Genomic DNA, 17,624 nt, shown 5'->3' on the forward strand with positions numbered 1-17,624 from the left:
GAAATCCTGGTATGTCTTGTTGTCTTCTAGGGCATATGCTCCGAGCTTGTCTTGTAGGAACTTCTTCACAATGTCAGCTGCCTTCGAGGTGATCACGCCCTTCGCAGTTTTCTCGACGACCTTGCCGACTTGCTTCACTGCGTTCTTTGCCTTGTTCCAGAGTTTCTTAATGAAATACTCTTCGCCCTGCAAGACACATAAGAAAATAAGTAAAACATGTCGCATTCAATTTTAACTAACCTCACACCCTCCTTGCAACAGAAATGCTGCGGAGATGGAGTGACAATAGTACATTACCCTGCCTGAAGGAGAAGGTACCTCGGCGAGGCACAAGGAGTTACCACACAAACTCTGAATTGCTCTTAGAGATCTTGGATAAGTAGCGGTAAGGGGGCTGGTAGCAAAAGTATTCATCTATATCAAATCGCAGGCATCCTAATTCCAGGCAGTTGTCGGACGTTAAGGTTCTTGTACAGACTGAGGAAATGTGGCGCATGAAGGAGGCATAATGGCTGACTACACTGGATGGTAGAGGCAGTTACGCACGTCAGAAAAGTTGAGCCATGCAGCATCGCATATCTTTTTGATACTGAAGGTCGAGGCCTGATTGACAAAGACAGCACGAGCTACTGTCTTCTTGTTCTAATTTGACTGTACGAAATATCCATCCCATAATAGTAGTATGCGTCCCATATTAGTAGCATCCATAATTCATACATTCCTTCTTAGTTGTCTGTTGTTCTTAAATTATTTAGATAAGCCTAACTTGAGTGAATAAAAAATTGTGTTTTGTTAATACTTAGCCTCTCTGCTTACCTCGTGCTCTGCTTGCTCTGGTTGTTGCAGATCATCCCGGATCTTTTGGGAAATGGCACGGAGCACCTCGCCCACTTGGATAGCTTCCACGCCTAGGCTCCGCGACTGGTCATTTGCGAGGTCTAATATCTGCTGGCCCTCTTCAGGCTCGGAAGAGGAAGCTGTGAAGGATAGCAGTCAACTCGTGGTGATTATTCATTAAGCAATACAACTTGATGAGATGATGTAACTTATGGTCTCAACGCAACCCTAAAGTATAGTAAGACGTTTCAGTGGAGATGTGTTGGAACCATTTATCGGGGCCATCGCAGCTGCAGTTTCGTTTTCGCTGTGCGGTCTGTCAACCTTGTGCGGAGTACTTCGTGTTCCCTCTGTCTTTTTTCTTTTCTTTTCCCACAGGCGTTGCACCATGTGGCAGCACCGCCTTTTTACGGAGGGTATAACATTAAATATCAGTTTTAGTATCTGTTGTCGCCGTCCGTCATCTGCCCGAGGAGTGGCCGCTACAGAGACGCGTGCCATAGAATCGGAACAGTAAAAAGGCGATCATCGCCAACTCTTCTGCGCCAGGAAGAAACGGACGCCGTTAAGCCTCGCCATCTCCCTCGTCGTTCCAGACACAGGAAGCCCCGCATCGGAGTCGTCGAAATGGAGCCATCGGATTTGAGCCCGGCTTGTCTCAAGTAAGCCCAGACCGCTCCCTCTTCGAACACGATGCGGGAGAAGAGCAGACGGCGCTCTCACGTTCGGGACGCTCGTCGCGTTCTACGCGCCGGGCGCTCAAGTGCGAGCGCAGCCAGCACGCTCGCTGCCAAAGCAAGAGCCGAAGCCGCGGCGGCGCGTACGCGGGCGGCGTTGATAAAAAAGCCGACGCGCTTGACCGCTTGTCAGATTATCGACGGGCGACGCCCAGTTCGCCGCAATCAGCGTACAGCGTACGACCAAGTCGCCGTTTTCAATGCGTGGACTAGCGAAGAGAAGCTTCGACATGTGTACTTCGCCTTGCAAGACGCCGCTCGCACCTCGTTCGAGAACCAAAATCACAGCATATCCACGGAGTGAATGATGATGAGTGGGCGAAGCTGCGGAGGTTCATCGGTAAACCGTGAATCTTCCGTGAATTCTGCCCAGTACATCATCACCGACGTGAGATCGGGCGCATTTATACTAAAGGTTCGATGAGTTATGACGACTTGCAGCTCACTTTAATTTTATATGTACGCTGTGAATTTTCATTGTTTAGAAAACCATTGCTTTAGAAAACATCTGGCGTCTTTCGTTAAGCAGCTGGCGTCTTTTCGATTTGCTTTAGAAACATCTGGCGTTCTTTCGTTTTGCTTTTAGAAAACATCTGGTGTCTTTCGTTGGTTTATTTCATCAATCGACGGCGTTTTGAACAAAATTTTTATTGTTTAATCACGCACAGGAGAAATCTCACCAGGCACTACCTTGGAGGTAAACAATGGCTGCTAATGGGAATGAGAGACAGAAGAAGTCGGCTTTTAGCTAACACTTACACTTCTACCTCTACTAAGATTTCCTACTGGAACATGGCAATGGCTGCTAATGGGGAATGAGAGACAGAAGAATTCGGCTTTTAGTTAACGCGCACGCTGCGAATTTTTTATTGTTCCACAACGCACAGGAGAAATCTCTCACCGGCACCACCTTGGAGGTCAAAGCGTAAGACTGGTTACGCACTACGACGAGGGACGAACGGGTGCCACCTTAAGGAGCTTCGCCACTAAAAACGGAAGCAGCGGTAAAACTAGAAAAGGCAAAGCTGGACGCTGAGTTAGAGGTGTTACGTTTGGAGGGAGAGGCAGCGGCTGCGGAAGCGCAAGCTGACGTACTGGAGGCTGTTGCACAAGGAAGCGAAGAGCATCACATCTGTCGGGCCGCTTCGCAACGGTCCGAAGACCGCGCTCAACGCACGCTTGACTTTGTGTTTCAACAAGCTACAGTGCAAGCCGGGCCACACTCGAGACCTCCGGAACAGCAAGGCGGGGAGCATCGCGGTCTCCCAGCTGCTACTGGCGCACCCGGAGAAAGCGCTCAACGCACGCTTGCCTTCGCGATTGACCAAGGTCCAGCGCAAGCCGGCTACCACCCGCAAACCGCTGAGCAGTGACGGCGGCTTAATTTGCCAACGGTTGGAGAGGTGCACGAGGTCCGTGCTGGACGCATACCAGACAGCGCGCTCAACCTGACACCGTCACAATCCGGCTTGACCCCAACGCCCTCGGAGCAACACGGCCATGAGCGCTTCGATATCGCTACTGGACATTTGAACCCACATGGTCGGTACGACAGAGGAAGCCCGCCGCACACTGGCTTACACCGCCGCCAGAAGGTGTCACTGCCACCCCCCGGGATGGACGCTATGGCGAAATATCTAGTGCGTCGAGACCTCGTCAGCTCGGTGCTCGTGCAATTTGACGATCGTCCTGAAAATTACCGATCGTGGAGGTCAACATTCCAAGGCATGACTCGAAGTCTCGACTTAAACGCAAACGAAGAACTTGATCTTCTAGTGAAGTGGCTCGGGGTGGAATCATCGGGCTACGCAAAAAGGCTCTCCTCGGCCCATGTCGCCAACCCAGAAGCTGGTCTTCGCCTCGTTTGGGAAAGGCTAGAGGAATGTTACGGCCGACCAGAAGTGATCGAGGATTCCCTTTTTAAAAGGGTCGCAAGCTTTCCCAGGCTCTCGTATAAGGACACGCACAAGCTCCGGGAGCTGGGAGACTTACTGCTAGAACTGTGGTGCGCAAAGGCTGATCATCACCTAACTAGGCTCAGCTACTTAGATACTGCCAGAGGGATATCGCCCATTGTGGAAAAGCTGCCACCTCGTCTGCAGGAAGCGTGGATTTCTAAGGGATCCAAGTACAAGCAAGACCGTGGCGTAGCCTTTCCTCCGTTCGCCTTCTTCGCTGAGTTTGTCTGCGGCCAGGCCAAAATGAGAAACGACCCAAGCTTTGCAGAACTGACCCAAGCTCAGTTCTGCAAACGGTGCGGTCCCGAAGCATGAAGGAAACAGGAAGGCACCCATTTCGGTTCATGTCACCGATGTGGAGCTCGGCTCAGAAACATCTCCCGCGGCGCACAAGATGATGAGCTCGCCCAAATATTGTCCTTTGCACAAGAAGCCGCATCCTTTGCAAAAGTGTCGAGCATTTAGGGAAAAACCACTGGATGAGCGCAAATCTCTTCTGAAGCAGTTCGGCTTGTGCTTCAAGTGCTGCGCGGCTACAGACCATTTCGCGAAGGACTGTAAGGTCGTTGTCACTTGCGCGGACTGTGGCAGTGGCAAGCACGCTACAGCACTCCACCAGAAGACTCCTTCCAGCGTGCCTTCCGACTCCAAGCAAGGTGCTAAAATCGACGAGCCGAACCCTGAACTGCAGTCACCTAAGGTTTCCTCAACGTGCACAGAAGTATGTGGACGTGGCTGTGCTGGCAGGTCCTGCTCCAAGATCTGCTTAGTAGACGTGAGCCACACAAGCGAGCCTCAAACGAAAATGAGAATGTATGCCATCCTAGATGATCAGAGCAACAGATCCCTGGCTAGATCAGAATTCTTCGATCTCTTCGGGATAAATGGTCAATCTACCGCCTACACACAAAAGACGTGCTCGGGAGTTGAAGAGACTTCGGGGAGAAGAGCTTCTGGTTTCTTTGTTGAGGGTGTCAATGGAGGGGAGAAGTTACCACTCCCAATTCTCATAGAGTGCAACAAGCTACCAAACAACAGGAGTGAGATTCCTACGCCCGAGGCAGCACGGAATAAAGCTCACCTCAAGGCTATAGCTGAACAAATCCCCAGCCTTGACCCAAATGCACAAATTCTTCTTCTGCTCGGCAGAGACATTTTGCGAGTGCATAAAGTCCGCCAGCAACGAAATGGCCCGACCGATTCACCATTTGCCCAAAAACTCGACCTTGGCTGGGTAATTGTGGGCGATGTCTGCATTGACCGCCAACGCACATCCGACTACGTGAACAACTTGAAAACCAACATACTCGTAAACGGTCGCCCTTCTTTCATAAAGCCTTGCGACAGCAATGTGTACATCAGCAACCGAGTGCAACGGATTAGGCGATCGAGTGGGCCAGATCAGTGGCATTATGTTCCGACAAATATTAATCCTGCAGATCTTGGCACAAGGTTCTTGCCTGCGTCGAAGCTTCAAGAATCAGGATGGCTAACTGGTCCAGAATTTCTACGCCGCCACGAGGGGTGTTTAGAGATCCTGCAGGGAAGGTTTGATCTCGTCGGTCCTGACCGCGATACCGACGTGAGGCCTCAAGCAACCAGCCTTGCAACCACTGTGAGCATACGAGGACTTGACGCCAGTAGATCCGAGCGCTTCTCAAGTTCGACGAGTTTGACACGTGCGATAGCAGTTCTCGTACGCGCAGCGAGCAACTTCCATGGCGGCAGGTCTGCTCGGGACAATGGTTCATTGTGTTTGACGCGACCATCTGCAGAACACGTGACTAGAGCAAAGGCAGTCATTATCCGTTCAGTGCAGCGCGAGGCATTCTCCGAAGAATTAAAATGCTTAGATCAGGGGAAGCGCATCGCAAAATTGAGCCCACTGCGGAAGCTCGATCCATGGGTTGATCCCAATGGGCTGCTGAAGATTGGTGGCCGCCTAAGCAGATCCCAGTGGAGCCAAGACGGGTCTAAGCCCATTATCATCCCCGGAAACCATCATGTGGCCATGCTCCTTGTAAGGCACTACCACGAGGAAGTGAAGCACCAAGGTGGACACCTCAACGAGGGAGCTATACGAGCAGCCGGCTTCTGGATCATTGGGGCTAAACGACGGATCTCCTCGTATATTCAAAAATGTGTTACGTGCTGCAAGCTGCGGGGAAATCAAGAAAAAAAATGGCACTACTGCCCACAGAGCGGCTCATTACAGAGCCTCCTTTCACTTACGTGGGTCTCGATGTTTTCGGACCATGGCAGGTGACTGCAGGTCGCACTAGAGGCGGTGAAGCGCACAACAAGCGTTGGGCTGTATTGTTCACGTGCATGAGCGTTCGAGCAGTGCACATAGAAATCATGGAATCGATGGAAACAAGTTTTATAAGTGCCTTAAGAAGATTCTTTGCCATTAGGGGCCCGGCAAAGCAGTTACGCTCTGGCTGTGGCACAAATTTTGTTGGAACATGCTCAAAACTGCAGTTGAACATGGGTGGCCAAGACTCTCAAAGAGTCAACACGTTTCTATCGAACTTGGGTTGCACTTGGGTATTTAACCCTCCACACACCTCGCACATGGGTGGAGTGTGGGAAAGAATGATCGGCATAGCCCGCCGCATCTTAGACTCCATATTGTCAGAACACTCTCCCGGCCGTCTCACCCACGAAGTACTCACTACATTTCTGGCTGAAGTTACGGCGATCATAAATACAAGGCCTCTCGTTCCAGTCTCCACAGACCCCGAGTGCTGGGACTTTCTCACACCTGCGATGCTCCTGACCCAAAAAACAGGCGCGAACACTCTGGCTGCAAGGATTTGCACAGACGTCAGTGGCGCCAAGTCCAATGGCTCGCCGATTGTTTCTGGAGCCGTTCGCGGCGCGACTTCTTGAGCACGCTGCAGAGTCGCCGAAAGTGGCAGTCACCCAGGCGGAACAGCAGGTGTGGTGACCTAGTGCTTCTCATGGAAAAGAACGTCCACCGCAATGAGTGGCCTATGGCACGTGTAGTAAAAACGTTTCCCAGTGCGGATGGGAAAGTGCGAAAGGTTGAAGTGAAGACTGCAACCGGTGGCGTAGTGAAGACGTTCTCGCGACCAGTGACCGAGACTGTTCTTCTCATAGCGCACGAGGACTAATGCACTGTATTCGTTATAGCTTACATAGAGTGGTATCATGTGATACCAGGCGGGGAGTGTGTTGGAACCATTTATCGGGGCCATCGCAGCTGCAGCTTCGTTTTCGCTGTGCGGTCTATCAACCTTATGAGGAGCACTTCGTGTTCCCTCTCTCTTTTCTCTTTTGTTTTCCCACTGGCGTTGCACCGCGTGGCAGCACCGCCTTTTTATGGACGGTTATAACATTAAATATCAGTTTTATTATCTGTGGTCGCCGTCCGTCGTCTGCCCGAGGGGTGGCCGCTACAGAGACGCGTGCCATGGAATCGGAACAGGAGAAACAAACATATGCTACATGTGTTAGTGGGAATTAAAGCAGCATGCATAGCTGAAAGTTAAGAGCAAGTTTTCTGTTTAGGCGTTTTTTTCAGCGACAAAAGTGTAGCTAATTATGATGTAAAATTACTCTGACGCTGCTGAACAGTACAAGTTTATAGATCAGGGATTTGGGAGAAATATGGTTATTTGTTCCGGATCTCATTGTAGAGAGAATACATCTGAAATTGCGTTTACCTAAAAGCAAGAAAATTAATGGCTAACAATTCTCAGCCTGGCTGCTGCAGTGATGAGTGCATTTGGCATGCGCCGTGAAAGCTAATGCATTCCCTGTTGCTCACACCTATTAGACTTCCGAAGGAACAGATCGGTAAACTACATTCCCTAATTTTTACATATTACGAAAACGTTAGGCACGAAACTCACCACAGAAAGCGACGCATCCGATGAGGAAGAATGTGAATATTATTTGCTTCATCGTACCTGCACAAAAAGTGAAGGGACAGACAAGTTGTGGAATCACTTCGCAAGGAGCTCTGTTCGAGATAGAAGAACTTAATCTTATTACAGTGGACGACGTACTTGTATAAAAGTGACTGCTATAATTAAACGCTTCATGTACGTTATTTTATGTAGGCAATAATTATGCTGCTTAATATAATAAGCTGCCTAAAAATAGGTTGAAAGATGTTAAAAGTACATCTTTAGTGGTAATGCTGGCTTCTCAAACCGGGTAATGATATGCTAATGGACCACGCACACTGGGTGCACGTCCACGTCATTACATTAGGTAAGCGGGTAAGTACAACTGGGCATATGCCACTGGCTGTGCAAACATTTTTGGCCAATCACGCATAATAGGTCAGCGTTCCAACGTACGTCCTCGAATAGAGAAGTAGCAGCCGATTGAAATTAGTGAAGTGCGCAGGTCATATGTGAATTCGTTACTTCGTTACAGAGATATCGGTGTCAATGGACGGCGAGTTGAGAAAAAAGCGAAGTGCTAAAATTTAGAGCAGCCATTATGCAAGAAAAAAATTGGTGAAGCTTGCACAAACCGGGCAAGGCTTGCAACAACGAAACTGGACGTTTCTGAAGGCTAATTTGGTTGCTTCTAGGTTGCTGTAGCCCTTAGCTAGGTGATGCAGGTTATTTCGAGGTTGCTTCTAGGTCGTTGCTAGGCTTTAGCTAGGTGATGCTAGGTTGTTTCTCCGTTTATTATCAGCGCAGAGAGGTTCCCCTTAAACTACAGACAGTCACAGACACGACACCGATGTCCAAACTCCAGAGACAACCTCGCGCTGAATTCAAGTGCTCGCAGCTCTCCTAGATCTATGGGCAGGTTGTCGTTGGCGTAGGCCGTCCATCACTTTGGGGTCTTCTCGCAGCCGCCGTTGCCTTTCCCGTTCCCTAGTATTCTCTTATTTTACGTACTCGGAGTCTTCGGCTCGCTGCCGTCGCTTCACAGCCATTTGTTGATTTAACTGTTGCCTTCTTCATTTTTAGTAGATCAGTGGTGAGCAGTGACATTTAGCCAATTCCTTTGGCACATACCCGTTTATGACGATAACAGTTTGACCTCTTTGATTACGATAGTTTTCTTCTTAAATTTTAGTGCACCAGTGGTGAGTTGTGGGATTTAACCAACTTCTGTGGGACATACCCGTTTGTGTTTATGATAGTTTCGTGATACGAGATACAAGAAACCATTCGCTAAAGGGCTTCGCTGCTAAAATATATGAGCGCCCTTTGCCATACCTGCTACAGGCGAGCAGCTTTACCCAGCATGCCTCCCTTTCGTCTATTGTAAGTAAGCACATCAGATTTCAATAAAAAATGTTGACCAGAAGACACTGATGAGGCGCCTTTTTCGCCGCAAATTGAAAAAGTTGATCAGAAGTGCAATTTCCTTAGCAATAAACGATACTCACCAATCTGCAGACTATCAATTCGGACGGTAGAATGTACGCCGCGGGCTTGTGCTGTGTCTCGGTTTGCAAGCGCCATTTATATATCGACAGCGGTGTCCGGTATCTAGTTGTTATCAGAGAAACGCAAAATAAATGCTGATAACGAAGACAATAAGTCTGACCTTGCCTCGTGTTTTCCGAGCTGCCACTGTTTCTGACTCATATTATTTGTGGTTTTACCACAATTGGTATTTGCGGAATACGGGCTTTTATTGTCAGTTCAAATGGGGATTCTCCTTTACGCGAAATCGACGTCAGCCCCTGGCTTGCCCATCCAGCACGTGGGGGCATTTTTTGACACGTCTGCACTAATGGAGTCACTCAAAGCTTATCTACTAGGTGCACCTTTTAACCTTTCGAGATAAGCTGAAAGATGTCACGCTTACGCTCATTTTTCTTATTATTTTTAGAAATAAACTAAAGTGATCAAGAAAACAGTATCGCAGTAAAAGTTAACGTCATTGAAACAGGGCGCTCTTCTAGTGTTTAACTGAAGGTACTTTGCTTTATTTACGAACATTTCCTTCATTGCATACCTAATGAAATGGACTCCTCCTTTATTGCGTCGTCTCATTTGTTTTTACAGCTGGCATGATGATAGCGCGTATGTTTAAAAAAAAAGGTTTCGTGGCTTGAACTAAAGTAATTCCAGCGAAATATCCTAATAGAGCCAATTTCCGCTCTGCCGTTTATCGTTGCAATGAGGAGTACGATTCATGGCTTGAAAGAAGTCAAATTAAACAAAGTAGAAGCTCTAGGCAGTGACAGCGATATGTGACAAACTCGCGCAGTTTGAGACATCGTGTCTACAATCATTCCAAGCATACCTTTGGTAAAAAGCACATAGAAATGTTCGAGGCTTTTCAGAATTTAAACTGCATGCCTGCACGATTCAATGATCCTTGCGAGAAAACTCGCAACAGATAGGCCAAAAAAGGAGAAACGGAGACGTCTCATAAAAAGCCATATTACTTAGGTGAAAGCGTCCTGCTCGTGTAAACAACAGATTAAGGAAACGCATAAAACTTGAAATACACCAGTGGATGGGGCACAGGGTTGGTTGTAATCAGGAATGTTTCCTCATAAATACCTGTCCGCAAATCCTAGCCTTGCATTCATTTTCATGTATGGCGCACTCGAAATGCAAAAAAACGCTACAAGGTAACACCCACCGGTGAAAATAAACCGGAAGGTTAAGGTCTCTCATGCACACTATTCCAGGCTTTATTGGTGGAAGTAGGCTTGCCAGAGACAGCATGGCCAGCCTGTCATATTTCAGTCAGCCTGCTAAATGAAAGCCTCGTCTCATGAATAGTTCGTACACTGCGCACCAGTTCACCGGCTGTACTTGCTACGTGGTAAAAAATGCTGTCCCGTTTTGCTACCGGTTTATGTAATTCACGTGTTTCCCGGCCTATACATGGCGTAAGGCGTCTTACGACATGGCTCAACAAGATTATTGCGTCAAGCTGCGTTTCTGCGGTAAGCTGAAAAGTCGCTGCCGCTGGCGCGTGTTTTTTAAAGCTGTGGCTGCCACTTCGCGACACGATGACAGCACTTAACCTCTTATTTATCGTGGCTGTTTTCTATCCCAGCGACAAAGCGGCGCTTGAAAGAAGGCGAAACAGTGCTCGATGCCCGATTCGAAATTGCGGTGCAGTTATTGACGCGCCACTGAAACCGACTAATCATGGTGACTAGGCGCCACAGAATGACGAGAACAATGACCACACTCAGAAGCACAGGTAATCGAGATGGCGCTTCCTCCTCGAGCCGCATGGAGTGTCGCCGATCTGTGAAGCATGCAAATACCTTGCAGCTCGGCAACAAGGGCCATAAGTCGACAAACTCACTCATGACTCGACTCACTCAGGCTCACATCGAGACGTTAGTCTGAGTCTGAGCGAGTCAGGATGAGTAAAGTTTTAGTGAATCAGAGTCCGCGTGAGTTCTATTGTGAAAAATTAGAGTAAGTCTGAGTCCGGTAGACCAAAATTTTGGTGAGTCGGAGTCCGAGTGAATCCGAAGGGCAAAATAAATTGCACGAGTGAGTCTGAGTGAGCTCCACATTTTTTTCCGACCTAGGATCCTATCTACTCAACTTCAGCATCACTATCAGCGTTGTGACGGCTCACGTTTATACTCACGTATACTCACACATACTTCAACGCGGTAACGTTCGTATGTCAGCTCAATATTTATTGATCAGAGGTGTGAGTTGCGGAGGGCGAGGGGGAGGAGTCGCCTTAACCTCCACCCGCAAAGTTTTTCACGGGAAGCTATTGATAAAAATATCTCGATTGAGTCATCTCAAGAAGCATTTGCACAATTAAAAACGCGCGGATATTGTTTTGTGTTTATTTTAAATACTTTTACGAAAGAATACGATGGCTATTTATGCAATTTAATGTGCGCGGAAAGGAGCGTTTGCAGGCTGATTTACTAGATGGCGCCACCATAACAAGTACCACTCGAGAGTGTGCTGGCGGCCGATTGCGCTGGTTTGCGCGTCGTGTTAAAGCCCCTGAAACTTCGTTTACGTCGTGTATCTCGTAGTTGTCATAGTGTCCCGTTGTTAGCGCTTTCTGTTGCCACGTGCCACTCGACTTCATGTGACAGCCCTTTTTTCTTTGAAGCTGAAAACTTAGTGCAAACCAGGACGGACGGCAAAGAAGAGATGAGAGAAGCCCTGAAAGTTACGTACCAACTAGGCGCAAATTTTTCGTCTTTTTAACGGCGTAAAAATTTCGTGTGAGGTATATATTTAGTTTTGATTGAAGTTTTCGGGTGTCACCACACTCACAATCACCGCTGCATGCTTCAATCGACGTTTTTCTGCTTTATGACTCTCTGCGCTGAAGTACGGCAGCGATGAGCTGAAAAAGAACGCGTTTCTCGTCATTGCAAGTCGAAGCAACGCGCTATCACGGCCTAAGCACTTTGCTTCGAGCCGCGAATCAGTGGAGTGACCCTTATTGTTCCAGCAAACGGAGAAACTTTATTCATTATGCATTAATGGTAAAGTGTGCCTAGTAAAAACCATGCACAAACACGTGGAAATATTCATTGTTATCAATAGGGCCGGCTTCACACACAACGCTACACTAACACACGGCTTCACGAATCAGAAGACAGCTGATGTTCTCTGAATAGCGCGTAGCTGGGTTAGGTTGGTAGATTAGAACTGATTACTACGTCAAATATAGCGAGCGTTTCAGGGTCTGGCAACATTCGTTTTGTTCCATCATGGCGGAGCCATGCGGTTATAGGTTTCAATGCATGGGCCCTATGGGGAGCTTTTTCTCTAGAGTCAGTATATTAACTGTATGGCTCTCACCCCCAAGTGCAGGTAGTACAGACTTAATGCACTTACACCAACAGTACAAGACATAAACGACCATTCCGGTGAAGCAGAAGTAGAGTAACAAAAAGATCGGAGTGTGCGGTTTGCTAGCCCTATACTAAAGCGCCACAAGTTGAACTCTGAAATTCGAACAGTGTGAGCCATCAAACCAGGACTCCACTGAAGCAAAGCGAAATAAATTTCAACTGTAAGCTCTCCTCATTGAGACCACCGCTATTACCATCCTAATTGTGGTCTACAGGTAGGTACAGTCAATTTCAACATATGAACACACTCTGTGGTTATTTCTACAGTGATATTAAAAATATCTCAATAGCTTAATTCGTCCCAAATAACAATAATTTAGAACAAACAAGAAAGTGCTCTTGAAGCAACCATTTCTTCAATGAAGATAGCGTGTTCTCTTTCGTACTGGAGATGGCTGCACACCGAGTCAAATGCATGCGGCATGGATGCGACACAAGAGTGTTATGAAATATTCATGTTGCAATCAGAACATGGGCGCAAGAAAAAAGGACTGCATCTAGAATCAATATTAACAAAACAGGAAAGCAGTGAGTGACCATAAGAGATGTAAATTTTGAGCCGTAATGCCCTGAAGTGACACATGGGCTATGAGGGGGACTGTAGAGGACCACTCTGGGTTAATACAGAACAGCTTGGGGTCTCTAACACGCACTGTCATCACGGAGCCCAAATGCAATTTTACATTTCGCTTCACTTGAGACGGAATGCAGTGTACAGCCACTGAAAGTGAAGAAAGGAAAACACAATGAAAAAGAAAAGAAAAGAAATAAAAAAAAAGAATTCTTTTCAATATCTCCTCGCTTTGCACTGACGGCTTACTGTTTACTAGAACTTACGAATGAGCTGATAGACATTGCCGGGTATTTTTCCAGTATTGTTGCCACTGATAAATTTTCAGCTCCAATCAAACTCCTCCGGCTGGTCAGTGTCCGCCGCATGCAGTCTGCAACATAGGCAAGGTCTGGCCGAGCTTTGCGAACTTCTTTTCTGAGAGCCTCTGTGTGGCCAAGAATACTTTCTTCATCCTCAGTGTCAGCTGGCGGAGCAGCCTGTAGGCAAAATTCACTCATTTCACACTTGACACCATAATGCCCGAAGCATAAAGCACAAACGAAATTCAAATGCATACCACAGAGGGGCTTGCAACACGCTGTGGGACAATTCCGTTCATGTCCTCATTCCTCAGCAACTTCCTTGCTTGCTTTTTTTGGTGGTGGTGAAATCGCCGCGCCATCATGTTGTACTCTAATTTAGCGCCGCTCATACTTAGCTCTAAATCTGAGGGCTTCCCGCCAAGGGTCTTGCGTATAAAGGATCATACACAATGCATGTGTAGCTACTTTCAGTGACAACAGCCATCCAAGTACAGTGCAATATATGCGTAAGAATGATGACGCTGATAACAAGCTATATAAAGATTCACTGAAATAATCATCTCTCATGAGAAACTATTGGTACTGCTGCACATTCTACTGCTGCACCTTTTCTAATAGCATGAAAACAGTAATAAAACTCATACTGACATGAATGAATGAAGAAGAGAACTTAGGGGCTTGTTTTTCTTTGTTAGGCACAACCTTAAATGAGTGGTGACAGAAAATTTGTGAACCTCTGTTTTTTGCTCTTAATCAATGGCTATTGACTTGATAATAGCGGCAACGAAACTCATGTGGCCCAGCGCGAGACGAATGTTTATTTACATGCTAGTAGGTTACGACCGGAGGCAGTTTCGATGTCGAAGAGCGCTCGGTAGCCCCGTGACGTAGCCGGTCTACTCGTTAACAAATACTATCAAGTTATCCCAAGAGCCAGTGTTGTCACTGGCCGGCTTCTGCCATGTTGTCAGTGCTGCCCTCTCGTCTGCTGTGTTCAGTGTTTAGAGTGCTTGTTTCCTCAATCGTCAAACAATGTTGCCTATCTAGTGCGGCGATGGACGAAATAGCTGGGAGGAGCGTAAAAACCAATCCGAAAAGCTCGATTCACGTCGATAGTCTCGCAGGTGGCTGCAATTTCGTTTTGTCGTCGTCGTCGAAATGAGGCAACATTTTTCGTGAGGCCTGGAGCAGCCGCAGCATTACACGTGCTGAAACATTTTCGCTTGGATAATTTGTAAAGTAGCAGGTTGATACGGGACGAAGAAAGCAGTGAAATCACAACACTGGCGCTCTTCAACAGTGTTTATGTGTAACATGCAAGTGACTTGATGTACGCTTTGCTAACTTGTGTAAGATTTGGCGACGCTACGTTCTCAAGGCATACCAATCCCACGTACGCACGTCGGAATGCCGAAGCAGTTACCAGACCACTACGCAATACGATTCCGACAGGAGAGAGCTTCACTTTGTCTGTAGACCTCCTAACGTTTGCGGATACCTGGCTACCGGAGCTGTTGGCGGCTGCAGCAGTAACAGCAACAGCAGAGCCGGCAGCGTCATCTTGTGGCGTTTTGTCCAACTACAAGAACTTTTTTTTCGTGTTTTCTCCGTCGCGTTGCTGTTCTTGTATCAAAAAAACAATGAGAATAATGTGAGTTGCTAATTATCTCACTGCTAATGCTTTACACAGAGTAAGTAAGCGGATATGTCGCTGCAATAATATTTTGGAGGTTTCTGGTTAGGCTATGCATCATCAGGTGTCGCCACCACCGTTGTCCGTCTCGTACACGCCTCCGGCAACCCAGCTACAACTGTAATGTAGGTTGTTTGCAAAACGGCCCCACTCGATGACATCATCGCTTTTTGGTTGTATTTCCGATTCGGAACATTCACGAACTTCTAAAATAAACGAAAATCCTCTTTAGGATGTACTTCTGGCTGATATTGTACTGACGGGACATATATATACCCATTAGTGTTATGCAACAGTAAAATTGTGTTCGAATGTTTGTGTCACGACACCTTTACTGAAGAACAACAGATAATGAAGCCAAGGAAGGTATAGCGGACATTATTTGTAGACTTTTAATTGTACAGTAGTAATTGGCATATAAATGCAAATAAATTGAAATGGGCGAGAAGACTGTCCGGACAGTCTGAAGAAAATTGTTTCTATTTTTCATTTTATAAAGGAGCCAATTATGCCAGGAGCATGCACTGTGCCATGAACGACTCGGCCATCACAGCCTGAAACACCTCACGTCCACGTGCGTCCCTGTTGTCCCTGCGGATCACACGCAGGGAACACTCAGGCCCACGAGCACGGCACACATCATGGCCCTCACAATGAAAGGTTAATTTGCCACCAGCTCAGAGCAATGACTGCAGGCGTGCTCTTACAAACGGTCATTTAGGCAACGCCATTGCTACATCAGCAAGACTGGGCGCTGCCTAAATGACTGCTTGTGAGAGCACGCCTGCAGTCTTTGCTCTGGAACTTGCAGCAACTTGGCCTTGCATTGTGATGACCATGATGTGTGCCATGCTCGTGGGCCTGATTTTTCGCAGTGAATTGTCCCCAGGCACTACAGGGACGCTCGTGGATGCGAGATTTTTGAAGCCGTGGCCTATCTCAAAGAACAATGCGCCATGTGTCAGTTCTCTGTCCGTGACACTTTATTGGACTGAATTACTGATCTTAACACCCACAACATTTGGTGACATGTAATCTCGACTTCTAATATTTTTTCATGCTTGCTTGCTCCTTTGCAGGTTTTTCCAAGTATATGTTGCTGTTCGTTCCTATGATCGTTCGTCTTTCCTCACTTCCCCTTTCAAGTATGTACCAACTAGCTCAAATCCTCACTGTGCCCTAATTATTAATACACCCGGAAACCTAGGCTACCCAGTAAACCAATTGTGCTGTCCCTACAAGGTTAGCTTAACCTCCAGCTGCCTGCTTACATAGCCGTTACCAGAAGAATCAGCCAGGTTAGGCTAACTGGCAACCAGAGCTTGTGCAGCTTCCGTGTGCAACTTTCGAGGGTACCTAGCACAATTAAGACACACAAGTAAGGCAGCACATGGTGAGGAAGTTCTTTTGTCGGCTTATGAACGCATCTTATTAAATTACAAAATGGCACATGACCATGCAAGGTTGCAACCGAATTTAAACAACTCACACGGTGTACAAAGAAAGATCACGATATAGCCAGTGCACAACTCTGTTGCGTGCTTTAAAATTGCTACCAGCCTGGTGGCGCCCTATGCTGGCTTGAATGTCCTGTGGCAAAGCTGGCAGGCTGTATGGAGCAGCTATATGAGCCCGTTGCGGTTCTTGTGGCACGTCCCTTTCGAGCACATCTGCAATGCTAGATTGTGAGGTAAAACAAACAAAAAAGAAGAAAAGATCATATTAACAATAAATGCAGATTATAACCAACAGTTCAACTCTGATGCTTTTGCAGCGCTTAGCTGAAATAGGATAAAAAGCGTACAGACACGTAAAGAAACACGAACAGTGAGTACGCTGGTCTTCAGCCAAGTTGAGTGAACAGAAGGGGTGGGTTGTCTTACAGTCAGCAAACGCCGACAGACGCCGTAACAGGAATGTCACGCATGTATGCTGCCACTGAACAGCGATTCACAGTACACATGTTGCGAGGAAGGTAATCTGCTTCTTTTTGTGACAGCAGGATAGAGACGGTGCTTACACAGTTCTGATTTCCTTTTTAATACAAAAGACCTCACAAATTTGGTGTGCATCACCATTTTTACAATGGTCAGCTAAACGACCTCCTCCCACTATTCCCCTACGAGCTCACGGTGCTCCCTTAATCTGTTAGTGCACCTCAATCTGCTAGTGCAACTACCTGTTTGGCCAATCTAGCATTTGCCACATCACAGGGGAATGGAGTAAACGACTCCTGTATCGCACTTGAGGAATTGGGAGGCGTGCTTTTTTCTGCACGCAGGGCCTCTACACTCGCTGTTGCTCACAACCGGGCGATGTGGGACGGCTTATCCGGTGCCAAAAAGAGACCGTCTTTTTGAGGCGGTGTACGCAAGGCACTACAACCGGTCGTTTATCCAGTTTAGTCCAGACACCTCTTCCGTACGCCGCTATGACTTAAGGAGGCCCTCCAGCACAGAAAAGATGATCTGCTGCAGAGAACCTGCCACACTCAAGCGTCGCACCTGCGCTTGCAAGGTCACAGCCAGCTGGTGTTTGCATGACTTTTTCAGGGCGGCGCGCAAGCAGCAAGTAGCAATGCCACGCTTAACCACCTCTGATTGTGCCGAATGTTAGTCGAAAACCCTGTTTTTCTGACGGAGGCTGATACTTCCAGCACACACGTTTCGCAAGGGAAACACTGAGGTGACGGAACTGCAGGCAATCATCGA

At 47.4% G+C, this 17,624-nt stretch overlaps 1 protein-coding gene and 1 long non-coding RNA gene across 3 annotated transcripts in view; one reads left to right on the forward strand and one right to left on the reverse strand.

Annotated features, from left to right (window-relative positions):
• The window catches only part of LOC119385670 (uncharacterized), a 240,381-nt gene that overhangs the window by 7,246 nt on the left and 215,511 nt on the right, over nucleotides 1-17,624 (forward strand). Inside the window, exon 3 of one of the 2 annotated variants that reach the window (XR_007415360.1) lies at nucleotides 9,882-9,893. The exons of the other annotated variant lie outside the window; for it this stretch is intronic. The gene's annotated coding sequence lies outside the window, so the exon portion shown is untranslated. Of the gene's footprint in view, nucleotides 1-9,881; nucleotides 9,894-17,624 lie in introns of those variants that run through there. 2 annotated transcript variants of the gene reach the window in all.
• On the reverse strand, nucleotides 822-8,989 carry LOC119386828 (uncharacterized). The gene is made up of 3 exons (XR_007415361.1): nucleotides 8,916-8,989; nucleotides 7,411-7,467; nucleotides 822-977 (listed from the first exon to the last, which is right to left on the reverse strand). It is a non-coding gene; the product is annotated as an uncharacterized LOC119386828 (long non-coding RNA).

Source organism: Rhipicephalus sanguineus, chromosome 3 (assembly GCF_013339695.2).
Source record: "Rhipicephalus sanguineus isolate Rsan-2018 chromosome 3, BIME_Rsan_1.4, whole genome shotgun sequence".
Taxonomy (NCBI): Eukaryota; Metazoa; Arthropoda; class Arachnida; order Ixodida; family Ixodidae; genus Rhipicephalus; species Rhipicephalus sanguineus.